Genomic DNA, 18,845 nt, shown 5'->3' on the forward strand with positions numbered 1-18,845 from the left:
TAACCATATTATCTCTCGGGAAAAACCGTTCAAAAAAAATGTTCAAAACAGTTAGTAAGGATTATTAGTTAATGTTAAGGAACTGTTTGTGGATAGTTATGATGAGTAAAGTTTGTCTGAAGAAAAGGTGCATTTGATTGGCTTATCCTTTAACTTCAGTGAATTTGTAAATGCTTCTGTATCATTTATTTTGAATCAAAGTCCCCATGTAGAGGTAAGAAATTTCAATAGTGCCTCTGTTAGGAAATTCTTGTGGATAATTATGATTAGTAGAGTTTGTCTGAAGAAAAGGTGCCTTTGATTGGCTTATCTTTTAACGTCAGTGAATTTGTAAATGCTTCTGTATTATTTATTTTGAATCAAAGAACCCCTGTAGAGGTAAGAAATTTCAGTGGTGCCTCTGTTTTGCTCCCTTAATTAGAGGCGTCTCTGTGGTAAGAAATATTTTTGTCAATTGGTTGCTGTGAATTTCAAAGGAATCTCCTACGATAGAATAGTGGCCTCCCAAAGATCTTTTCTCTACCATGGGGACAGTCACTGTTCCCAAAGAAGATAATAAAATCAGCAAGAATATAATTAACATTCTCTATAGGATATCACAGTTTTAATTGACTATAGACACATGAATCATTTTTTTAATATACAGATACATGACACGGTCAGCAACAGAGGATGCTGATGTTGCTTTACTTTCATAATATAAGGGATAGATTTAAGGTTCAGAATATAGTCATGAAGTATGGTATTTTGAGAGGACTGGGCTTTAGAACTGTAGCTATTAATTACACTTCAGTGTGATTTTTAAACAAAACTTAACAAAAACCATTAAAAAAATACTTTGCTTAGGTTTTCTTATAGCTTCTTCAAATTAATAGCTTATTTTATAACAGTTTTGTCAAAAATATACACTCAATTTTAAAAACTAAAATTCATTTTTATTAAAATTTCACATGTACTCAGTAAAAAAATTATTTATAGAACTAATAAAAAACAGAAATTGCTTCTTCACTTCTCCCTTCATGCTCTTCCCACTTGGATTTTTGTTTTGTTTTGTTTTAGCTACTTCCTGTAGTTTCCAAATATTTTAAAATAAGATTTTCACATTACTTTTTCTTGATTTCTCAGATATTGATGCCTATTGATATACTAACCTAGAAGATAAGAATTTAGGTTGCATGCATTATCTCTCACACAAGTTACCATCCCCACTCCTAATATAGTTTAAACACATGTATAACTAAATTTATATTTAATATCATCATTAATATGACTTTCTTAATTTATTGGGACTGCTGTAACAAAAATACCATAGACTGGATATTTATAAACAATATAAATTTATTGCTCACAGTTATGAAGACTGGGAAGCCAAAATCAAGGAACCAGTAAATTTGGTGTCTGGTGAGGGCTTCCTCTCTATTTCAAAGATGGCCCTTCTCACATGATGGAAAGGCAAAAAGCGAAAGGGCACAAGCTCCCTTACACTTCTTTATGACAGCACTAATCCCATTCATGAGTGACAGAGTCCTCGAGAGGGCCTGTCTTCTAATACTATCATCCCAGTGATTGGCTTTTAACCTAGGAATTTTGGAGGGACAAAAATATTCAGATCATAGCAATAACTCTGTAAACATTCACTTTTTACTAGTTCCAGGGAGGATTTGATTGATCATTCAATATGTGTACCTTCAGTGAAACACCTTAAGTTTTTGTTCAGTACCTCACAAAACTATCAATATAGCCATTGGTTCCATATGTCCAAATATACATACATTTTATATACACACACACACACACACACACACACACACACACACACATATACATATTCAGACTAAGATCTTGTTGCTCCAAATGTTTGGTTGGTTCTGTTTTTTGTTTTTTGTTTTCCCTCTCAGATTTAGTTCTAAAAAGTGAAACATAGCTAGCATACATAAAATTACCATCTGGTTTAGATTTTAAATTTCCCTTTTGGAAATTTTGATACCACATTTATTGCCAGTCTTTAAAACCTGTGTAAATATTTCCTTTTTTGGCTACTGAAAAGTAGTAGTTTTTGAAATGATTGATAGAATAGAAAGCCTACAATGGACCAAAGTTCTTGCCTCCCCACATAGTGATATATTTTTCTCTTTGAACTCTGAGAACGACCCTAGTCTTGGCATTAATTTCTGTTGTCCTCTTTCAATGAGAACATTTGCAACTACTAAAGTTCAAAATTCTCACATTGACTGCTTCTATTTTTCTGTAGTATATTTTAAATTCTGAAAACATCATAGTTATAAATATTGGACATAGTTTATTCCCAGTGGTTTCATTCTCTTAATATCATATTTATTCCACCAATTAAATGTCTTAACAAAGGAAACGATCTAGCATTTTTGTTTTGCTTTTATTAAAATAACAATAACAAAAAAACTCTGTTGTCTTTACATTAACTTTTTGTTTACAATCTTGATATTTTTAGAATTTAATATAGATTTCTATATTTTATTAACCTGTATCTAAAAGCCACTGCTTTAAAATGACACAACCATTGACTTAATACAGAGGAATTAATTCAGCTCTGAAAGAAAAGCTTATTCTTCAGCCACGATTTACTGTCTCCTCAACTCCATTCAGAAATTTGGCAGATTGGATGGCCCTTGACATTTTGGTGAACCACCTGACAATTTCAATCTTAGTGTGGATTTCAAACAGCAAATATTTGGTGTTTCAGGTTTCAAATTATATCTGACTCTCAACCCTAAAAATATAATTTTCTTGCCTCTCAAGAACATTTTTTCCATTTTAAATATTTTCTTTTAACTTTCTTAAAGTCATATTCAAAGCTAATGAAATGGATTTTCCAATAGTGTGAATTTTTTTACTAATCAATTAGGATAGAAAATTCACAAGTTAGCAAAATAACACAATTTCTTATCTTTAAAGCTAGATAATTCTTTGACCTATTTTTTTTTCTTTCCTACTACTGTTTTAATCATAATTCTCACTGGATATTCTTTGTCTTTGACATAATTTTTTCTTTAGTTGCAGAGAACTTTTTTCATAAAGTAAGTTTAAGTAAAATAAAGTTAAATTATAACTTTGAATATAATGCAGTTTGGAAATTTTGAAAATTATTTGTGATTTGTATTTATACTTGAATTAGAAAATTTACAAGATAGTTTAAAGAATATTTATCTGGAAATTAACCTTAATTTTTCTCAGAGATTTTATTGACTCTGAGAATAAGTACAACTCCAAGTATGAAAAATTTCAAATAAAAGTAGTCAATTATGCATTTTTAAATAATATATATGCAAAGTAAAATTTAATACAATTAGAAGAATAAAAGAGCACATATTTTATTTTTTACATGGAACATGTTATTCATTTTTAAAGAAAAAATATCAAAACTTTATACAGTCTTTGTAATAATTTAATGGTATTATTCTATGACAAAAACAAAAACAAAAAAAAACCTCACACCTAGGAAGAATTTAACCATGTTACAGGATCAGTTGGTAAGAAATCCTGCTTGCCTGCTTTTTTCTACTCTGTGAATCAGAATTTTAACTGCAATAGATAGCAAGCTATCTTTCTCTTAACCTACATACTTAACTTCTAAAATGTCAGTAGAGATTCTTTAACTATGTTCTTTATAAATAAAAACATAAATTTGTTGAACATAACTGAACCCACGTGTTGATTTTTAAATGATATGTAAGTTTTTAAGAAATTTACCCTACATATAATACTTTTAAAAAGTTTACTCTGAATAGTATTCATACAAATCATAAATTATACACAGAGTAGTTACTATAAATCTTTAATTCTTTATCACTAAAGGTTGTTTTAAAAAATCTTATTTTTGGAATAATATTAAAAGTAACTGTAAATGCATTATTTAAATTTTTCTTTTTGTCACATCCAGATTTGCCTAGTTACCTTCTATGTGATCTAAACTGTTTTTGTGTAAACCCAGTCTACCTAGCCTATCAATTCTTTGTGTCAGGGAGCATGTAGGTATTTGCTTAATAATATCAATCTCTGCTTTTCATTCACTCAAAATTCTTTTTAAATATATTTTATTTATCATAACGTTTCTAAAAACATTTATTTCTCCACTGCACTCTAGAAAATGTCGACAATAAATTACTCATTATACTCAGAGTGTCTTCCATTTATTTCTATATGGTCATTCATTGTACTTTGTATACCTCTTTAATACCTCTTTATAACATCAGTATTCCACCTTTTCTATTCTGCATTTGAAGCTTTGATGGTAGTTGGATAGCATTTAGTTTTTTGAGTTTTTTTTTCATTGAGAGTGGAGTCTCCAGATGTAAACATGATTCTAGAAGAGAGGAATTGTAATTTACCTAGACAGAAACTGAATCTATAACCTTATTAACACTTTCCTTTTTAACAAAATGAGCAGCCAACAACAAATTATAACATTTAAAATAATTTCATACTTCATCTAAATAATTTGAAAAATAAAGTTGTATAGACCAAAATTCTATTTTTAGGAAAACATATGGCCTTCTCTAACAAATGCATCAGCTTTTAAAGGCTTACATTAGAAACCTGAATGATAAACACTTCAGTGAGTTGTTTACAACATATAGTATAAGATACAATTAGTGTTTTTTTTTTTTTTTATTTTCTCAGTTTTGCTCCTAAAAGACAAAGGACGAGTAGGTTTTAAGAAAGGGGTTTTCTATTGACCTGAAAATTACCTTGTGCTAACCCCACTGTGTCACACTGCAAGCCAGAGTGAAATGTGTCTACCAAAAGAGCATGTTAAACTAAGCTACTGCCTGTCATTATTTATTAGACAATAATGACTTGATGTGTAGAGGACTGCATATATATATTTTTAAACTCTCTGTGTATTCTGCCAGTAAGTCTGCAGAAGAAGGAAACAGAAAGGAAAACAAACAAAAAAGCCAGGTCACTTCATTTCAGCAATTTCAACAATTGTGATGATCAGACCATAGAATATTTACTTTAAGTATGTTCTTGTCCTTAATTCTCACAGGAATAAGTACTATCAGAATACCCTTAAAGACAATCTTCTAAAACTTCTTTCATCAAGTGATCCTAGAAGGAAGACTTTTAAAGCTTTTCAACCCTCCTTCTTTATGACTGTTTTCAATTTTTTCTATAGAATAAAGTAAGTGGTCCTTAGAATTGCAGCTGTCAGTGCATCTCTTTGGTTTGGAGGGAGACTGAGGAATTATTATCACAGATCCTTCTTTGCTCTCTTACTTTTGTATTCTGTCCTGAGTAAACTGTGAAATTGTGCTAAATATAAAATTAGGCTCACTGTGAAACAGCAATATGTATTTGAGTAAACTCATACAGGAGATTCAAAATTTATATATATAGTTCCTTAAAATAAACCAAGAAAGTCTTGACACACATTCCATGCCATGCTTTGAATTACGGGACCTCAATTGTACTACACAGCATTTATGGTGTCAACTCTAGTGACAGACACACCTTAGTTCAATTCTATAGTTTCTAATAGAGATGAGTTCTCAAGAGAGAATAAAGCTGAATAAAGGGCAGGAATACATGCAGTAATCTTCAGGATTTGTTTTTTCTCTTTATCTGTCTGGAGTTAGTTGAAACAAGCTTTGACACGTCATTTATTTAACAATTTAGCAGAGCTGATTCCTACTGCTGAACCGGGAATGGCATATAAGAAATAAAGAACAGTCAAATCCAGTGATACATTTCAAGATATAATTGGTAGTCTGTACTCAAGACTGACCTTATCACTTAGGATGAAAAAAACAAAACATAATAGTAAAAAGAACAGTTTGTGTTTATGAATCCCGAAATTTTAATTCTTATAAATAATAGCACTAGCACTCACACCAAATGGAAGCTGTGTGTGATCCAAATAACTTGTGCAAAGCTATAATTTATGTAGGGATGATTAGGGTATCAATAACACACTTTAGTGTGTTTTAAGAAGTTTACTGTAAATAAGTTATTTTGAAACAGTAGCCTTAAAAATACAATTTTTGGGGTTGACAGTAATGGAAAACTGTCAGGGGACGGGGGTGGTATTGACAGTTAAGGGAAACTGCTATGGGAGGAAGGAGCATACCTCATAACAAGGGTAACTGCGTAACCAACGTTTGTATACCTAACCCTGAATTGTACCCCACATCTTTATAAAAATTTTTTAAAAGAAAATAATTAGGCAAATAAACAAATAGAATATATGGAAAAAAAAAAAAAAAAAAATACAATTTTTTTTTTCCAAACAAGACTTTTGCCTTTCCTTCAGTGGAGAGGTACACGTCTTTAGTTATTTCTGCCGGACTATGACATGTAGACTGGCAGACATTTGTACACTTTTCATATTCCTATTAAGCATCCAGTGGAGATAAGCTGAAAGCTCACTTGGAAAAGGGACTAACCTGTTAAAAACAACCCTAGTACCTAGCCATGTGAGTAGTACATTTCAGATGCTTAAAAAGGTTGAATGGTTTTGTTAAATTAATTAAAAAGATATGGAATCACTGACAAGTTATCACACTCAGTCCCTAAGCAAGGTTTTTCATAAAGTAGCAGATCTCAAAATCACTGAACCTGAAATACTGCATCAAATGGGAGCTTGTTAGAAATGCAGATTCTCAGATTCCATATCAGACCTTTAAAGTCAGAAACTGTTGGGGTGGGCCCAGCAGTCTGTGTTTAAAAAGCCCTCCAGGTGATTATAATGCATGCTAAAACTGAGAGCCATTAATGTAAAGAATCCCCAAATACATTGTACACAGTATGAAAGTGTCTGAACAATGTATTATAGGAAGAAAATTCCTATGGACAGATTGTGAGTAGTTTTAATTTCTCAGGAATTTTATTATATTTCTTAAGAGTTTTGTTTTTCATTTCAACTAAAGAAATTATTCTCTTTTTATGTAGTAAATTGTATATTTTGTGTAGGAAAGCTGACTCCATTTGAGTGATGGATACAGGTCCTAAGACAAGGACTTGAATGAAAATGGTTTACTAGGGAGATAGTCCCAGGAACCACAAGTGAGGAAGTGGTGAAATTGAGGGAGGGTAAGGAGAAAAACCCATTAAGAATATGTTACCAAAAATGAGTCATGTATGTTGGCAAATTTCGCTCAATCCTTTGGAGAACCATCTAAGAAACAATGAAATATGCCTCAGAATCACCCTACAGGAGAGTGGGGAGACAGACATTTATGTATTTCCACCCCATATTGATTGAGAGTTGGCCTCCAGGGAGTCTAACATACCCCTCTTCTGGGTTGTCTGTGTATGACCAAATAAGCTGAAGAGAAGAAAGTCATCAGGCACAGAAGATGAGACAGGCACAGAGGTGAGACATTTTAATATACTGGAAATTGCTTTCACCTGAAAGTTGCAGCACAATTCGTGTGGGCTGAAGACCAACCAGGCCAAGTCCATTGTGGTACACAGTGACTTTCTAACATTCTAACTTTCAGCCAGCTAACAAATACTTATTTAACGTCTATTACGAGTCGGGTTCATCAGATTCAGAGTTAGTTTTTGGAAAGATAAAAATGGGTAAACCATAATCTCTACCTCAAGAAACATTTAGTGTAGTGAACATATACAAATAAAATGACAGTTAAATATTATACACATTCACTGATGGTGACACATCCACATTTGTAAGAGGAAGTTACAGTGGGAGAGTGTGTAATAATCATGAGAAACTTCTTAAAGAAGATGATAACAATGATGATGTTGATGATGATAATGTTAAAGCAGAGTTTTAAAAGACACTTGACCAGCCAAGTGAAAAACAATATGGGTGGGCAGGGCGGGGTGGAGTGGGAGTCAGCAGTTGTGAATCGGAAGCATGAACAAAGCGAAAGCAATCACAGGTATATTTGAAAAGAGTATAAAGGTAGATTTACAGATGCGTTGTGCATTAGCTATAAGGAAACCCTCAGGTAAAATTAAGGATGCTTAATGACAGGATTATACAGTTAACCCATGATGCAGGCTTTCAAAAGGGGAAAGAAGGAAAGAATCAAGTCTACATTAAAAGGATTAGTGCCTTTGTAAGATGAAAAGTGCCTGTTTGATGAAGGTGGGGAGAGTGAAGATAAAGTAGTGTGTATTTATTTGCAAAGTAGGGAATATAATAGCAGCTACTTTCACAGAGTTGCTGTGAGACCACCTAAATATAGAAAAACACTATTGTGTTTACCAGCCTTTCGGATATGTAATCCACACCCAATAAGTGTTAACTATTTTTGTTAAATAAGGATTGCTTTGCTTTGCATTTTGCAAGAGCAGAAATTTGAGCCTTGAAATTAGTTCTACTTGTTGACTTATATTTATTTTTTGTTTAAATAGGAAACAAAGTTACTTAATTGTTACTAAAAATGGGTCATGTATGAGTGGAGCTGGTTGAAGGTTGAATGGGTTAGTGGAACTGGTGTAATTGCCGTGGGAAATGGAGAAAGAGCAAAACTTATTATACACAAAGAAGAATGATGATCAGCATTAAGTGTCTACTGGTGGTTAGAAGCCATGATTTTGCGGTGGCACCAAAGTACACAGTTGTGTTCCATTTCTAAGAAAGGTAGAACAACGAAGTTTAAGATGGCATTCTGAGGAACACTAGTCACTTATAAGAAATATGCAATTGTAAACACTGACAGATAAGCATACATGTAAAACATGTTCAAAAAAACATGTTAAAAAATGTGTGATATTATTTTGAACATTCCTGCCTTACATGATCATAGCACGGGTTCTTTTGTCAAATTCTGTAATTCTGTTCTGCAATGACATTTTGTTTAAACTGTTAGCAGTTGGTGCCTCAGTTTCAGATGACATTTTGTTACTAAACACTGTTCTAACACCATAAGGTGATTTGTCAATGATAAGAAAAGGTAGTTTATATTTCACCATAGTGAAATAGCACAGGCAGGAGAGTCAATTGCTTGGAATTCTAGAAAATGTCCATGCTGTCAAGTTCAACACCGTTGAAAGTATTTTTTTTTTAAACAGTAAGCCACAAGTCTGCTCTTTTATGAAAGAAAATATGAAAGAAATTTAGAAACCCCAGAAAGCTTAAAGGTCCTGTTTTGATTGAGGAAAAATTTCATCAATCCTACCTTCATTGAGTTTAAATACTTTGAGAATAACTAGCACAAGTTGTTTAGAAAATGATAGTCACAGAAAGTCACAATTTGCATTTCTCTATTTTTTTTTTTTTTCTTTTGGGTACTTTGTGTATCAACACCGGTAAAATATTTGGAATACTTTTTTTCCTGTGAAGTCTTTTGATTTTAGAATCACTAATATTTTACATGACTCTTGAGATTCTAGAAAGCAAAATCCCTGTGTAATATTGGGAAATCCCAAGGATAACAGAAATATTGAACTAGGAATGTCTTTTAATGAGCAATAATCAACTTCCATAGTAACTTCATCAATGATGAACTACTTATAACACAGGACACTATCAAGCTACACAACGACTTTCATAAGTGTAAGAACAGTAGTAAACTAACTGCCCACAGAAACTAGATGCTTGATTGTTGTATTGCCTTACTGGCACAATGCCTAAGAATCATTGTCCAGTTTCTCCTCTAGAAGCTTTTAGGCCTCCCTCATATGGTGACGATGGAAAGTTTTATTTTGGAGAAAGTGTAGGAACAGATGACTTTCTCTGGTTAATCATCTTGGCAAATTGCTCACATTCTGAAAAGAATCTAGGAAATGAGGCCCACTAAAGGAAAAGCAAACTTTCTTGCACCACTTCAAGGTAAATTGTAATGGAGTAGAATGGTAGATGAAATCGCCTTTATTTTGTTTTGTTTTGATTTGTTTATTTTTTTGAGTCAGAGTCTCACTCTGTCACCCAGGCTAAAGTGCATTGGCACGCTCGCGGCCACCGTAACCTCGACCTGCTAGGCTCAGGCGATCTTTCCACCACAGCCTTCCAATTAGCTGGAACTACAAGCATGTGCCACCACACCCAGCTATGTTTGTTTGTTTGTTTTTATTGTAAAGATGAAGTCTCCCCATGTTGTTCAAGCTAGTCTCCAACTCGTGGGCTCAGGCAGTCCTCTCACCTCTGCCTCTCAAAGTGCTGGGATTATAGGCGTGAGCCACCGCGCCCAGATATTTTATTTATTTACTTTTGAAATTTTTATTATTATTATTTTGAGTTGGAGTCTCACTCTTTTGCCCAGGCTGGAGTGCAGTGGCACGCACACCCACGGCCACCCCCGTATCGACCTTCTGGCCTCCAGCGATTCTTCTGCCTCAGCCTTCCGAGTAGCCGGAACTACAGACGCGCATTACCACGCCAGGCTATTTTCATTTTATCATAGAGTTGAGGTCTCGCCAAGTTGCCCAGCCTGTCTGGAACCCTCAGGCTCAGGCAACCCACTCGCCTCGGCTGCCCAAAGTGCTGGGATTACAGGCTTAGCCACTGAGCCCGGCCTCAGATATTTTATCTTTTAAAGTCTTCTATGATTCATTATGTTCCACCTCCCTCTCCCTTTCCCCTCCTCCTTCCCTCTTCCCCTCTCTCTCCCTTTCTCTCTCAGAAATACAGTGGATGAAAATAAGTTAACACAGTGGAGTTTAAATACAGAAAACTCCAGTGTATGCCACAAATGTTCTGCAACATACAGTTTAAGTGAAATTTTTGAAAAATGCTTAATGGCTTCTGCAACTTAGGGAAAGAGGGCTATGAGAAAATTTTGTAAAATGTATCTTTACTGTTGATTCTGGTATCCACTCTTGTTTAATTTCATAATTTGGTTGAGTTCCTTTACTTTTTCCCCTCAGTTTCTTCATATGTAAAGACATATTTGTGGTGCTTACGTGATAAGAATGTTGTGAGAATTGCATGAGCTTCTGTGTGTGTGTGTGTGTGTGTGTGTGTGTGTGTGCGCGCGCGCGTAAGCACTTAGTGTCTGACATAAAGTAAGCACTCAGTAAATATTAGCTTATGTTGTAATTGTTGACATACTCTAAATAGCATTCAATAAGCATTTACTAAATAGAATAAATGCACTCATGGCCATTTATGAGTAATGTCAAAAGTACTACAGTAACTTGAGTGATTTTTGAAGACTTATAATGTTCCACATACTTTAGATACATTTAGCCATTTAGTCCTTACTATGCTGCCATGAATAAAGTGTTATTCAAGAAATCAGAAACTGAGTCTCAGAATATGTAACATGCCTGATTGTCATGAAGGAGGTTTAGCATTTGAACTCAAACCCATTTATTCAAATTTTATGATTTTTTTCTAGTATCACATGACTTCCAAGCCCTGAGATATTTGACTTTGGAGATTTTTGAATTTAATACTTATAAACTTCATTATGATAGAAATAATATCTTCTCACGAAGAAAATTTGAATTGATTCAATCTCTGATTACTTAAATTTTTTGTCATTAAATTATTTCTATTGACTTCCCTTCCGTTTCAGTTCAGTATGGTTTAGTCCTAAGTGAAATAGGAATTTTCACAGATGTATAAACATGAGTTGGGGCATATGGTTATCTTTTTTCTACAATGTTTAGGGGAAATCTGCCTTGTTCCTGGTTATAAATTTTGCTGGAACTCTAATTATATGTCACTCATTATTGTAAGGGAGTTGACCAGTAATCAAGACAAAGTCCTTACTCCCATAAAATACACCTTTGAGCACAGAAATATATAGTAAATAACTGAGTGTGTGTGTGTGTGTGTGTGTGTGTGTGTGTGTGTGTGTGTGTGTGCGCGCGCGCGCGCTTATTTGTCTCAGGTAGTCATAAATGCTCTAAAGAACAGAACAGGAGTAATAGAAAAGCACAGGAGAACAAAAACAGGTGATCCTAGGAGTCGTGCCAGATGAATTGGCATACATGTGTGTCTCTATTCTAAGAGCAATCCAGGAGGCAAAATAAGGGCAAATGCTGGACTATTTTGGAGGACCAGCAGGAAAGCCAATACAACTAAACCAAAGGGAATGGGGGGGATATGAAATATGTACAACCTGGTTCTTATCACTTACGTAACTGAATACAGTTTCATTAAGGCTGGGATAAAGGTTCTCTCAGAGCATTGTTAGGAAAGCACAAGGGTGGAGTCAATGCTGCGTGGGGTTAGAGAGGTGGGAGACAGAAAGGATTTGACATTTGGTTCATTTTTCAAATTATGAGAAAAACTTTGTCAAGGAGACAGGATAGAGGAGAGATCAAAAGTCACAAAGCAAAGACATGAACGTCTACAGCTGTGAAAGTCTCATATGTTGCATTTGGATGTGACCAAGTGACTTCTCTTTAAGAACTTCCTTTTTCTGTTATTAACTTCAAGATAGCAAGAAAGCCTTAGTTCATAAATCTTAGCAATTAAGTGCCAATGTGTTCCCAAATTATTTTAACCTTGAGTAAAATCCAACTAAGGACTCATATACATTTGTTTGCCTGCCATACTTAACAGTTAATTTACTCTGCCAAGAATCATTTGGCTATTAAAAAATCATAGCAACAATGAAATAAATATTTTGTTGTAATTTCCTGGTTGTGCCAAAAGTTACCATATTAGAATATGCTAAAACAGGCAAGGGATGAGTGGTCCTTCAGCAAACAGTACTTTTCCTAATTGTTTTGGCATAACACACCTTCAGTCATACCTCCAAAAGAACCCCAATGCCAGCAGAAACTCACAAAGAATTAAAAAACTGTAGCAGTGGTTTCTTGCACTGGCAATCATTGTCAAGTCTTTATTTATATTCTCAAGTAAAGTATTGAAATCATGAATTTACTTTTAGTCACTGTTCAATCTTTGTTCAATAATACTGAGCACAGGAGGTGGGTCTATGCCACTTGATGAACACAGTTTCTATTTTCTTGCATTAGCACCTGTCTTTATGCATTAAGAAGCATAGCAGGTAGCATAGTGTTGGCCATGTCTCTGCAGTGGCATATTTCCATCTCCCAAGGGGTGTGGGAAGACCGAATTGCACGGCAGTAACAATAAATCTAGCATATCCGTTTATGAAATAACTTTGGCAGTAATGGCAAGAGGATTTGGATGAAAGTGTATTTGTGGTCTTCCAGCTGGAAGATCAGAGCAGAGATTCTAAAGCAAAAAGCACAGAGTGGAATGGCAGATAGTGACTGCTTGGATAAGAACAGAAGAGAGTTGAGGATCCATGCTGAGCTCAAGAGGAAATGCAAACAAGGCAGTCCTTTCAAAATATCCCGTGCTGTCCAATATCTGCATAAGGGATTACTAATGCCATCTGCTGGATAGATTTGGGGTTTAAAAATGGAATCTACACACACAATACTTCAGTGTCTCCTGTACTGTGACTTTAGTTCTTCTAGTGAAAAAAAAACAATAGCAAACACAACAACAGCAAAAACAAGCTAAGGAGAACAATCAATGGAAATGTATAGGTCATGTACATGTGTGTTGCACCTTAACAAGGCTAAAATTTGTACTGTCACTGCATTTCAGAGACTTACAGTATTTTGTTGTTTTTAAAATCAGAATTCCATAGTAGTACAGGTTAGCCATATACAGCACTGAGGCAACTGGGTATAGGTTGTACTGGAACTCCATGGAACCCCTGCTAAAAATATTTTATGCACTATAAAGTTTATACACTACATATTCCCTTTTATTAGAGAGAACATTGTGGTTTTGTTTTCTGTCTTGTTTTGTTTTATTAGAAAGGGAGAAAAAGATTTTTAAAAAAAAGAAGATGTATCACCATTTGGTCAAAACGATTACATATACATTTGGATCTTATATAAAATATATGAAGTCATATGTTTTGTTTTTGTTTTATGGAAATATTTTCCTCTGTCATGCTCTCTGTAGGATTGACTTGGGACCATAATTTTGAAATTACAAAATTCATTGTGATGGTATAATTTAAAATCTTAGAACTTTTTGCAATCATATATACTTTTATTGGTTGACTTTCACTTTTTTGGTAATTTATTTATTATAGAATTTTTAGAAATGTGTTGCTAAATTAACGTTGATTCTAAACCACATTTCCCAAAATATACCCATCCTATGAGATCTGCAGTGGGAAAAAATGATTTCTTTGGTCAAATCCATTTGAAATATGCTACATTCCAAATATTTTCTCCTAGAAATCCATAAGGCACATAAACTAAAATGCAAGGAGTTGACATTTATTGAGCATTTACTATGTGTCATTGTCTCATTTAATCCTCATTATGATTTAGTTATGTGGGCATTATCATTACTTCTATTGACAAATGAGGAAAGTGAGATTTAGAGCTTGTACTCACAAGCTTGAAGTGATATGAACCACAATACAAATATATGAAATAATATGCCATGTTAACATAACTTTAATGTTAATTGTATTTCTTTATTGATGTTAACCTGTTTAAAACTTTGAGGAGTAATGCAGTAATGGCAACTGTTTAACTTTGCTTAACCTAACACTTCTAAATCTATCTGGCTACAGAATGCTCACTAATTTTAAAGTAGTGTCCCACAGAATACAGTTCTAGAAATGTTGATATATGCTAGAGTATTGCCATAGATGAGGAGCCAGGAAGGGAATTAGTAGCTCTTTAATACTTCTCTGGTCATTTGTTCCAGAATAACTACTGGTGTCCTCTACCTAGGCATGCCACTCGCTAGTTTCCACCTGACTATTTGGAATGAGTAGACATAGAGACGCAAACACCTGATAGCTTTGCTGTTGCTGGTGCACAGAGCACAGCAACTCTGCATAAATGTGTGATGTTTAGTACATCCTGCAAAGGAAACAAGCGTAATTTAGTTAAGTCACAAGGTTGAGTGAAAAACAGCATGCTGCAGTTACTGTTTAGTCAATTAAATTGTCCTCTGCACTCATAGGAACTGTTCCACATTTATTACCAGTAAGATACACACTCTGGCAGTGCTGTTGATTTCCTTGCTTTGAATTGTCTTATATTTAGCACTTTTTCTAAAGATTCAGAAGTTCTAAAGTTCCTGTCAATGACAGATGGTGTGTCCTTACTTATTGCTTGTCTTCCTGACAGCATTTGATTTTTCTTTTTTCTTTTTTGCTCAATTACCTCACAGTAAACTCAGCTTTTTGGAAGGCGGGATAGTTTTCATTTGTTATCATTACATTACTATATATGTAAGTGGCATCACCTCTACATGATCAGGTACCATTCTCTTTTTACATTGTTAGTATACATATGTATAATAATAAGAGAATTATAGGATAAGAGGAATAGAAGAAACAGATTACCAAGGGAAATTCATACATTCATTTCTCGTTACTTTGATAACCTAATATACTTGAGTTCCCATTGGATAATTTGTTTGTCTGTTTTTTTTCTTTACTGACATGCTACTTTCTTTTGATAGTCCAAACATAATATCACCTTTTAAGCTGTGTTCCTTATTCATTATGGTAAAAAAAAATATTATTTTTAAGACTTTCAGTATTTCATTACAATCTAAAACTTTTTGAGTTTTTTGTTTAAAAAGCACTACTAGTGTTTACTAGCTTCCAAGACATTTATAGGAATTCACACAATGAAACCAGACAACATAACAAAGATGGACTTGGACATGAAATAGGTTCCAACAAAGGGAAAATTTAAATCAAATTGCTTAATTCCTTTCATTGATTTCAAATACGTTTACTGCTAAAACAGGAGATGTGTTATTTAGGTAAGAAAGATGGAAAAAGAAAACAATTTGGCTGTGGAAATAAATAGAAAGACTTGAAAAATTCTAGGACGTCTTAAAATAACTTCTAAACTCTAGAAGTAATTCAGTCCTTCAAGATAGCAATGCACTAGAGTGATAAAGCAATACATAGGCTCAAGTGTTATTAAGTGAAAAGGGAAGAATGTTGCTAAAAATATATAAATAACCAGATTAATTGATTTGGAATTTATGATAATAATCTTGTTCTCTACACAAGAACTCAGAATTTCTTTTGATGTAAATATGTCTCTTCTAAGAGTGGCTCTCTCTATATTAGTTCAATTTGATAATATGTGAGAAGCATAAACAATTATCTCTTATTTTTCTCTTTTCTTTTCCTTAATTCCACTTCTATAAGTTTTACTCTTTCTGAAATGATAATATGTATATACACACACACATATATCTTACTGAATATATATTTCTAGATATACATGTATGTATATATAGAAATTTGTGTGTGTATGTGTGTGTATATATATTATATATAGAGCGAGATCTTGTACTACTCCGTTTACACTAGTCATTTAAGCGAAAGAACTCAAAGCCTACTGAGTTTCAAGGTCTAAATTACTGAACTTTCTGTGGTCATTTTTTACCCAATACTGAGTGCTCCTTCCATTACTGATATCACTTACTTTTAAAATTAGTGGTTTTTTCACATTGGTCACTTTTGGTAACATTCAAGTACACAAAATCAGAAAATTCATGCTAACTCATTGGTTATATATAAAGATGTTAATCTAGACCTAAGGAAATTATATTTCTCTTGTAATGGTCATTTTCTCAGATAATGAATGTAAGCATTAACTTTCTGTGTACATTATAATCATAAAGTTTCAAACATCTTTAACACATGGTGTCACAATAATATATGAATTTTAGTTGTGTCTATTGCAAAAACTTTGTATATAATTAAAAAGACAAGATATATATATATACAGAGATATATATATGTGTATACACACACACACACACACATATATATGTTTTGTTCTTAAATACCTTTCTAGAATAATTTTTTATTCACCAGAGAAAAACGTGTCTGTAAAAAGAAGTCCTGAATATTTTATATTCTTCAAAAGGCCAAAAAATATTGCTTGAGTTTCAAATTATGACTTTATAAAATCACAGAATTAAAAGTTACTCTCCCTAATGAGTATATTTATTAAAAATTTATTGATTTGGAAAAAGTCAGGCTGAAGCTAACAAAAAGGCTTTGCATCCAAGATAAGGTAGGCTAAATTACTCTAACAAATATACCCAAAATGTAAAGTCCCAATACAACAGAGGTTTCTTTCATGTCAGGACAGAACCATAACAGAGTAGGGGAAAAGGGTCAGCTCCGTGAGTTGGAGATATTGTGGCTTCCACGGTCCTCTGATGATGACATCACAATTCCAGTAAGATGAAAGGGTCAAAGCGCAGGCAGACATAAGCACATGGGTCAGGTTTTACAGGTCAGGTTTGGAAATTCCATACATCACTTCTGCTCACATTCTATTTGCTAGAACTCAGTCACATGGCCCTTTAATTCTGTCCTGCAATAAGTCATGGGAAACGTGGGCCTAACTGAGTGTCCCGGTAGAAGGAGAAAAGGGATTTTGATGATTATCTAGCAGTTTCTACTATATGAATTCTTGATTTTGCTTAAAAATAGGGGTGAATTTAAGTGAATATGCTGCTAGTATCATCTACTTTTTCTGGTAAACTTTGTATCCACTTGCTTGTTCTTGGGGCAGAGTATTTTTAAATTCATTTAGTACCCTAAATTGGAGGGAAGCTTGAGAATTAATGATTTTAGAATATTCTGTCTCACAGAGACACTATAGGAGACCTGAGAACTTGAAAGTCTGATAGAGGCTCCAATAGACTTTTTCTTTAAAGTACACATTAAGACATATGAATGGATTTCCAGTTACTCATACTAAGAGTTCACATATACTTGGTGCCCACCTATGACAAAGAGCCCCCAATATAGAATATTAATATAACTGTTTTATTTATTTTTCTGCAGAAATGTGCTGATAATTTTTCATTTGTAACAAATTTATACTACTAAAATATCTTATATTTTAATATTCATGAATAAAACCAAAGACAAGAGGGAGAGATTCTCTCCCTGCTGACCCTAAACAAAGGAGAGTAATTAGTACAGTGAGTAGCATCATGGCCTTAGATGAGACATTTGCCTTCCTTTGTTGAAACCCAACATGAAACCTTGTGCCTCAATACTATTTTGTGTTTTTGCCTGAAAGTTCCTTTAAAGATGAATAGTAATGAGTAAATTTTATGGTCTAGACAAATTACTGATAAGTTACCGTTATAACTCTTACTTTCTACTTAGTTCATACATGGTGTTGCACAAAATAAATTCTCAACAATTTCTGCCGGCAGTGCAGAATTCTAGCTTAAATTTTGCTTAATCTGGCTACTCATACAGAGTATCTAAAGGAAGACAATTTAAGCTAAATTGAATTTTCTCTTCACTCTACTACTAACATTGCTTCAGAAGTACTTTCAATCTGTATTGCCTACATTTTTTCCCTCTGATTTCTTTCTCTTTTAGTGTTTCATATTTCTCTTCACTTTATCCAAAAAACCTACTTCTCTTTATCTGAGTCTCTAGTTCATAGTCTTTTAAATTCTAAAAAAAATAAAAGAAAAGGAAAAGAAAAAGAGCTGGGTGCAGTGGCTCATGCCTGTAATCTCAATAATTTGAGAGGTGGAGGCAAGAGGATTGCCTGAGCCCAGGGGTTGTAGACCAACCTGGGCAACTTGGAAAGACCTTGTCTCCACAATAAATCAAAAAATTAATTGAGTGTGGTGACGCACAATCATAGTACCAGCTACTTGGAAGGCTGGAGCAGAAGGATCACCTGAGCCCAGCAGGTCGAGGCTGTGGTGGCCACAAGTGTGCCACTGAACTCCAACCTGGGCAACAGAGTGAGATTCTGACTAATGAATAAATGAATAAATAGATAAATAAATAAAAATGAATTCTAGTAAAGTTCCCACTTATTTTCTAACCCTTTTCATTGTTAATAAATTATTGATAGTTTGTCTCTAGTATGATTAAAGAAAAATAATTAGAAAATTAAAAATAATAGTCACCATT

At 33.7% G+C, this 18,845-nt stretch overlaps 1 protein-coding gene across 1 annotated transcript in view; it reads left to right on the forward strand.

Annotated features, from left to right (window-relative positions):
* Positions 1-17,247: 17,247 nt before the first annotated feature.
* LOC110595294 (glutamate receptor ionotropic, delta-2-like) overlaps positions 17,248-18,845 on the forward strand; it is a gene marked incomplete at its 3' end in the record, with an annotated part of 33,780 nt that continues 32,182 nt past the window's right edge. Inside the window, exon 1 of the mRNA XM_021710480.1 lies at positions 17,248-17,389. The remainder of the gene's footprint in view (positions 17,390-18,845) is intronic.

The sequence above is a fragment of the Carlito syrichta genome, unplaced genomic scaffold, assembly GCF_000164805.1.
Source record: "Carlito syrichta isolate Samal-C Ts95f unplaced genomic scaffold, Tarsius_syrichta-2.0.1 Scaffold289181, whole genome shotgun sequence".
Taxonomy (NCBI): domain Eukaryota; kingdom Metazoa; phylum Chordata; class Mammalia; order Primates; family Tarsiidae; genus Carlito; species Carlito syrichta.